The following is an 8,909-nucleotide window of genomic DNA, read 5'->3' as shown; positions in this document are numbered from 1 at the left end:
TCTCTCAGTACCCAGTTTCCATGTAATGATAGCCATCTTCTCAGCATCCATGTTTCCAATGCTCTGCTATACATCCTTCCCTTCCTTCCTTGTCCTTGATTTCAGAACATGGGAAAGCTGGGTGCTGAGGGAAAGATGTATAGCAAAACATTGGAAAGTCGCATACTAGGAGAAAGATGTATAGCAGAGTATGGGAAAACTGGATGTTGAGAGATATCAGAGCATGGGAAAGCTGGGTGCTGAGGGAAAGCTGTATAGGAGAGCATGAGAAAGATGAATAGCAGAGCATGGGGAAGCTGGGTGTTCAGAGATATCAGAGCATGGGAAAGCTGGATGCTGAGGGAAAGATGTATAGCAGAGCATGGGGAAGCTGGTTGCTGAGGGAAAGCACCTACATACATATACACTGATTTATTTTTATATGCTGTATATGTCTGCATTTTGTACACACTGTATACACAAAAGAAATAAAGTGAAATGTCTGACAAAACTCCAGGAAGATGAGGAGACCCGGCCACCATCACAGGACAGCAGTGAGGCATCATCAGCTACAGGGCAGTGGGGGAGGGGCAGGAGAGTGCAGCTGTGAGGGACAAATAGGAGGATAGAAGAGTGCAGTGGGGCTAGAGACATCATTCGGGGAGCTCTAGTACTCACTTCAGGTCACATTGTGCTTTTCTGAAGCCTCCCTTCCTGATAGTGCTGACTACAGAGTGATGGCGGTGCAGGAGAGGTGGACATTGTCTTCTCAGAAGTTTCTTCTATTTCTGCAGTGCAGTGCAGGGGATGGCTGTGCTGAGGAGGATAGGCATACACTCAGCATTTCTCCCCTCTTCTGATGGACGGGGAGAGACTGTCAAGCGTCAGGGGCCCAACTGGGGATCCAGAGGTTTTCTGATAGGATGGACACCATCGCCCAGCAGATGCACAAAGCTGACTGCCGGTAATCACTGTGCTGCTAATACTGCTCTCACCGCCCATAATCCCGCCCACCTCTCAGCCCTGGCTTCAGTGGAAAGAGGTTGGCGGGATTGTGGACGTGGGGAGCAGTGAATATGTATTTTCTTAAGTAGCCGAGACGTGTTGGCTCCAGAGCCGGCTGCTGCCTCCTGTGACTCCGTAATTTTCAGCGCAGGGACCAGGCAGGTCCCCGCTGCAATAGTTTTCAGCTGGATGTCCACACACAAATTTATATCCAGCTGAAGCAGGTGCTGAGTTCCTCTGGCGCCCTGAACCCTTTGGCCTGGTCGCAGTAGCGACCCCTATGACCACGATTGTTCCGCCCCTGCCTTCTATGTAGCAGCCCATTGAAAACAGACATCGGCTGCTTCACATCCGAGTGCTGTCTATTTTTTCTCAACCCCATAGACTTGTATTGCCAAATCTGATCTGACAGGATCAAGTCTATGTGATCTTGCGCCGACCGCTCAGGTGGAAAAAATATGTGACCTGTGTAGTGACAGGCGGATCACGACTGTAAAAGTCTAGATCCGCACTAGATCCGCACAAGTTCCAAAGTATCTGAATGCCAGGCCCCTCAGAAAACTCCAGGTAATAATCCTGGTCCAGCAATTTGGGAAAAGAAAAAAATAAGGAAAAATAAAATTAAAAAAAGGGGAAGTCTCTCACGCGAATGTACACTAGTTCCATTTTCTTCATGCATACTCACTGCTTCCCCCACTGACAGTCCTTGTTTCTCTGACTGGTTGTAGTCAGATGCGCGCCCTGCCTGCGTAACAGTGTGTCTGACTGGTCTTGTCCAAGACTGGTCTCCTTTTGGACTAAGGTTATTCAAAAGATAGGAAGAACATATGGGTGTGTCCTTCCCAGGGAACCATTAATATGCCTATTGGGATATGTTGAGGAGCTTGGCGTGGAAAATACTATGAAAATTGCCATTGCTAGGCTGCTGTATGCGGCAAGAAAGCTGATCGCCAGGTCCTGGATTAAAAAAGACCCCCCGACCAGGGGAGAGTACAGTAAAAGTGTGAAATATATTCTTCAGCTGGAACGGGGAGTGTATGAAATAAGGGGGAATGTTAAAATGTTTAAGACGCTATGGTCTCCTTGGCTGCAATGTGAATAGGACGAGTGATGGACCAGTAAATTGGTCTGGGACGGGGATAGCCGTCAGAGACCTCTGATGTGTGTGTTTTGTTTTTTGTGTTACTAGTAGTTCCTCCTGCACAACGGGATGATCGGGATGGTTGCTATACTGCAGTTGGAGGGTACTCTAAGTGTGTACTAAATGGGATGTAGTATCAGGGAGGAGTGTTGCTACCGGGGAAGGGGGCGGGAGGGGGAGTTAAAGGGGTAATAGATATGATAAACTTAATTTGGATGCCGATTGTTATTCTGTTGTATGTATTCTGTTTTAATAAAAAAGTATCGGATTTAAAAAAAAAAAACAACAGTGTGTCTGACTGCAACCAATCACAGACGATGTTTGCGTGTCTAAATTGGTATAAAAATAAATTTAATAAATTGGCGTAAAGTCCCCCCATATTATGAAACCCAGCACAGATAAAGCATACGGCCACAGGCTGCAGCCGCTGGTTGTGCGCTAATCTTGGTTGTGTATCAATATAAGAGGGACTCATGCGTCTTTTTAAAAATTATTTAAATAATATTAAAAAACTGCGTGTGGTCCTACCCCAATTTTAATACCCAGCCATGATAAAGCCGACAGCTGGGGGCTGGTATTCTCAGGCTGGGGAGAACCATGCTTACTAGGCCGTCCCCCAGCCTAAAAATAGCCTGCAGCCACCCAGGATTGTCGCATCTATTAGATGTGACAATCACAGAACTTTACCCGGCTCATCTCGATAGCCCTGGTGCGGTAGCAATCAGGGTAATAAGTGATTAATGACAGCTCACAGCTGCCACTAATCACTACTAATCTGTAAGTGAAAAGAAATAAACAAAAACATCGTAAAAATTCACACCCTCTTTCACCCCTTTATTAAAGTGAACCTGCAATATGCACCCATAACCACAAGCAGTTCTGGGTGCATATTGCTAATCCCTGCCTAAATGTTTCAAGCTATAGTAGCATAGATAAAGGGATCTTTAGAAAAAGTATTTCTAAATATCCCATAATATGCTAATGAGGCCAGTGACTAGTCGCAAGGGCATTAGTTCCCTTGGCTAGTCGGCCCCCTTAAAGCCTGCTTTACACACTTCAATAGATCTTTCAATCCGTCGTCGGGGTCAAGTTGTAAGTGACGCACATCCGACATCGTTCGTGACGTGTTTGCGTGTGAAACCTACATGCGATCGATATTGAACGAAAATACGGTGATCGCATACACGTCGTTTATTCCTCATACATTGGACGTTTGGTAGTACGAAACTAGTCAATTGTAACGTGTGACATCCCTCATACGATTTTGGTGTCTGATGCTATGTGTGCAGGTGTGCGCTCTGCACCGCAGCTTAAAAAAGGTCTGTTTCAGAGCGGAGCTGAAAAGCTGCATTCTGAAGCGCCTCACAATGTCTGTCATGCACTAATCTCTGTCAGTCGGTCACTATCTCTGTCCCTCACTCTCTGTCCATGTCAGTCTATCCCTCTTACCCCCTCTCTCATATACTCACCGATCCCCGATCCCCGGCGCTGCACGGCATTCACACTACTCCGGCGGCTTTTACTGTTTTGAAAAAGCCGGCCGCCCATTAAACAATCTCGTATTCCCTGCTTACCCCGCCCACTGGCGCCTATGATTGGTTACAGTGAGACACGCCCCCACGCTGAGTGACAGGTGTCACACTGCACCCAATCACAGCAGCCGGTGGGCGTGTCTATACTATGTAGTGAAATAAATAATTAAATAATTAAAAAAAACGGCGTGCGGTTCCCCCCCAATTTTAAAACCAGCCAGATAAAGCCATACGGCTGAAGGCTGGTATTCTCAGGATGGGGAGCTCCACGTTATGGGGAGCCCCCCAGCCTAACAATATCAGCCAACAGCCGCCCAGAATTGCCGCATACATTATATGCGACAGTTCTGGGACAGTACCCGGCTCTTCCCGATTTGCCCTGGTGCGTTGGCAAATCGGGGTAATAAGGAGTTATTGGCAGCCCATAGCTGCCAATAAGTCCTAGATTAATCATGTCAGGCGTCTATGAGACACCTTCCATGATTAATCTGTAAATTACAGTAAATAAACACACACACCCGAAAAAATCATTTATTAGGAATAAAAACACAAACATATACCCTGGTTCACCACTTTAATCAGCCCCAAAAAGCCCTCCATGTCCGGCGTAATCCAGGATGCTCCAGCGTCGCATCCAGCGCTGCTGCATGGAGGTGACCGGAGCTGCAGCAGACACCGCCGCTCCGGTCACCTCCACGCAGCTAATGAGATGAGTAGCGCGATCAGCTGATCTGTCACTGAGGTTACCCGCTGTCACTGGATCCAGCGGTGGATGCAGCGGTGGCCGCGGGTAACCTCAGTGACAGCTCAGCTGATCGCGCTACTCACCTCAGTTGCTGACTGGAGCTGACCGGAGCGGAGGTGAGTAGCGCGATCAGCTGATCTGTCACTGAGGTTACCCGCGGCCACCGCTGGATCCAGTGACAGCGGGTAACCTCAGTGACAGATCAGCTGATCGCGCGGCTGTGTTCATTACCTGTGTGGAGGTGACCGGAGCGGCTGTGTCTGCTGCAGCTCCTGTCACCTCCATGCAGCAGCGCTGGAAGCGACGCTGGAGCATCCTGGATTACGCCGGACATGGAGGGCTTTTTGGGGCTGATTAAAGTGGTGAACCAGGGTATATGTTTGTGTTTTTTATTCCTAATAAATGATTTTTTTCGGGTGTGTGTGTTTATTTACTGTAATTTACAGATTAATCATGGAAGGTGTCTCATAGACGCCTGACATGATTAATCTAGGACTTATTGGCAGCTATGGGCTGCCAATAACTCCTTATTACCCCGATTTGCCAACGCACCAGGGCAAATCGGGAAGAGCCGGGTACTGTCCCAGAACTGTCGCATATAATGTATGCGGCAATTCTGGGCGGCTGTTGGCTGATATTGTTAGGCTGGGGGGCTCCCCATAACGTGGAGCTCCCCATCCTGAGAATACCAGCCTTCAGCCGTATGGCTTTATCTGGCTGGTTTTAAAATTGGGGGGACCGCACGCCGTTTTTTTTAATTATTTAATTATTTATTTCACTACACAGTATAGACACGCCCACCGGCTGCTGTGATTGGGTGCAGTGTGACACCTGTCACTCAGCGTGGGGGGCGTGTCTCACTGTAACCAATCATAGGCGCCGGTGGGCGGGGTAAGCAGGGAATACGAGATTGTTTAATGGGCGGCCGGCTTTTTCAAAACAGTAAAAGCCGCCGGAGCAGTGTGAACGCCGTGCAGCGCCGGGGAACGGGGATCGGTGAGTATGAGAGAGGGCTGCTCAATTCAGTTACTCAGGAGTTTAGCGGTCACCGGTGAGTCCTTCACAGGTGACCGCTAATCAGGACGCGACACAGACAGAGCCGCAGCATGACCATGAAGTCGGGTGAAGTTCACCCGAGTTCATTCTGACAGTGCGGCTCTGTCTGTGTCTGCTGTCATCTGCCATTCACCGCTGCTACATGGCTGTCTGTGTCTGCTGTCAGCGGCCATGTAGCAGAGCTGAATGGCAGATGACATAGTAAAAACGCATCCCTACACATTACACACGCTTGGCAAGTCAATAAATAAAAAAAAAAAAGGGTGCCCGATGCATACGTCACAGAACACATGATCTAAAGGATCGCACACAAAATTGATCAATTTAACATAGGCTACTAACGCACGTGTGACAGCAAATGAACGACCTACGTGCAATCTCATTAGATCGCATATGCGACCTGGGCGTGTCACATCGCATACGAGATCGCATACCTAATTGTAAGGTGTAAAGCTGGCTTAACATGTAAGCACTCCCCTGTGGGCGTGCTAACTAACATGCTAATGAATGCACAGCTCACCTCTCTCCTGCCATAGTGTCCAACTCCTGGATTCAGTGATGAGCCACAGAGACGTCACTCAGGTTATTTGCTGTCACAACTGGAGGTTCCCATGGTCGTCCACCTGTGACAGCAAGTAACCTGACCTCAAGTGACCACCTCAAACTGAATGACCTCACCTCAGGTGAGGTCACTGAATTCACAAACTTGCACCTCATGGCAGAAAACCATGGGGTTTTTTTGCCAAAAGATGCAGATTTGTTGCTAAAATTTCTACACCTTCTGGCTGACCCATCTTCAGTATACTGGGATGGCATAAGGAGAAGGTGGCAGAGAGACCGATTATTGAGCCATTAGGTGGGGATTGAAGAGCTGGCATGCTCAGGCAGCTCCATTCATTCTCTAAGGGGCACTCAGCTTTTTCCAGGCGCCCATTGGGAATAAAAATTAAATTCTGCTAATTGCTGCAGGTCCCAGCAACCAGACCCCACCAATCAATAAGTGGATAGGTGATACCTTTTATTTACCGGCTAAGACCTTTAATGGCTGCATTGTAGATGCTGCATGTGAATTCGCCCTTAACCCTTTATGGACATTAGGCGTTCTAGTATGTCCAATGTCGGACGCCTTGTATGCCACTGTCAATCTTTGACTCTTTGAATTTTGTTTCACTGTATTTGTACTGAACTGACAATTCACGTTACCGGGTCATTTTTACCTAATAATGAATGTTGTAGAAACAAAACACTAAACACAATGGCAGAATTGCATTTTTTTGTTCACCATTTCAGTGCACTTTTTTCATGTTTTTAAGTACATTATATGGCAAAATGAATGGTGTCATGAAAAACTACAACTTGTCCCACAAAAAAATAAGTTATCATACAGCTGTCTAAAGGAAAATAAAGTTACAGTTCGTGGAAGAGAAAGAGCAAGAAATAAATACACAAGTATGGAATTGCCTGGTCATAAAGGGGTTAAGAACGTTTGTGAAATGCAACCATTGAAGAAAAATACAACTTCCAGCAGGTTTTGAAGGTTTACAGCCAACAAAGCATTTTGGGAGATACAGTCCCCGGAGAGGGAAAAAGTGATTCAGAGGAATTTCCAAACTAATTTGTATCAAGAAGGGAGGGGACACTTTCTTCAATGTAAGGGTTCTCACACCACAGTATAAATCGGAACAAGGGCAAACCGATAAAAAAAGGGATTGCGCTCAGACCAATGTTATTCAATGAGGCAGTGCTGATAAACAATTTTTTTTCTCATACTGATTCAGAGTGAGAAAAAATAAATTCTGGTCGGCACTGCCATATAGTATAACATTGGACTGAGTGCTATCCAACAAAACTTCAGAAAGCACTGATTCGAGTCTTACAGTGGTGTAAGTGAGCCCTAAGTGCAGTGGCGTAACTAGAGTTCAATGGGCCCAGATGCAAAATTTGGACCTAGGGCCCCCCACCCACAGGGTACAGGATAATTACGCTGACACTTGGCTCTTAACCTCAGCACTCAGCTTTCCCGTATTTTGATATCCGATATTATAATGCACCCCCATAGTCCTTCATATATTATAATGCAACCCTCAGTTATCCATATATTATACTGCATCCCGCATAGTTATCCATATAATATAATGCACCCCCCATAGTCCTTCATATCATATAATGCATCTCATAGTCCTCCATATATTATAATACACTCCCCATAGTCCTCCATATATTATAATACACTTCCCATAGTCCACCATATATTATAATGCACTCCCCATAGTCCTCCATATATTATAATGCACTCCCCATAGTCCTCCATATATTATAATGCACTCCCCATAGTCCTCCATATATTATAATGCACTCCCCATAGTCCTCCATATATTATAATGCACTCCCCATAGTCCTCCATATATTATAATGCACTCCCCATAGTCCACCATATATTATAATACACTCCCCATAGTCCTCCATATATTATAATGCACTCCCCATAGTCCTCCATATATTATAATACACTTCCCATAGTCCACCATATATTATAATGCACTCCCCATAGTCCTCCATATATTATAATGCACTCCCCATAGTCCACCATATATTATAATGCACCCCCATAGTCCTTCATATATTATAATGCAACCCTCAGTTATCCATATATTATACTGCATCCCGCATAGTTATCCATATAATATAATGCACCCCCCATAGTCCTTCATATCATATAATGCATCTCATAGTCCTCCATATATTATAATACACTCCCCATAGTCCTCCATATATTATAATACACTTCCCATAGTCCACCATATATTATAATGCACTCCCCATAGTCCTCCATATATTATAATGCACTCCCCATAGTCCACCATATATTATAATACACTCCCCATAGTCCTCCATATATTATAATGCACTCCCCATAGTCCTCCATATATTATAATACACTTCCCATAGTCCACCATATATTATAATGCACTCCCCATAGTCCTCCATATATTATAATGCACTCCCCATAGTCCACCATATATTATAATGCACTCCCCATAGTCCTCCATATAATATAATGAACACCCATAGTCCACCATATATTATAATGCACTCCCCATAGACCTCCATATATTATAATGCACTCCCCATAGTCCACCATATATTATAATGCACTCCCCATAGTCCTCCATATAATATAATGAACACCCATAGTCCACCATATATTATAATGCACTCCCCATAGTCCTTCATATATTATAATACACTCCGCATAGTCCTCCATATATTATAATACACTCCCCATAGTCCTCCAAATAGTATAATGCAGCCCATAGTCCTTCATATAGTTTAATGCACCCCCATAGTCCTCCATATATTTTAATGCAGCCCCCATAGACCTCAATGTATTATAATGCACCCCAAAGTCTTTTATATATTATAATACATTCCCCATAGTCCTCCATGTATT

The sequence above is a fragment of the Anomaloglossus baeobatrachus genome, chromosome 4 (assembly GCF_048569485.1).
Source record: "Anomaloglossus baeobatrachus isolate aAnoBae1 chromosome 4, aAnoBae1.hap1, whole genome shotgun sequence".
Lineage (NCBI taxonomy): Eukaryota > Metazoa > Chordata > Amphibia > Anura > Aromobatidae > Anomaloglossus > Anomaloglossus baeobatrachus.
This window is presented reverse-complemented; position numbering follows the sequence as displayed.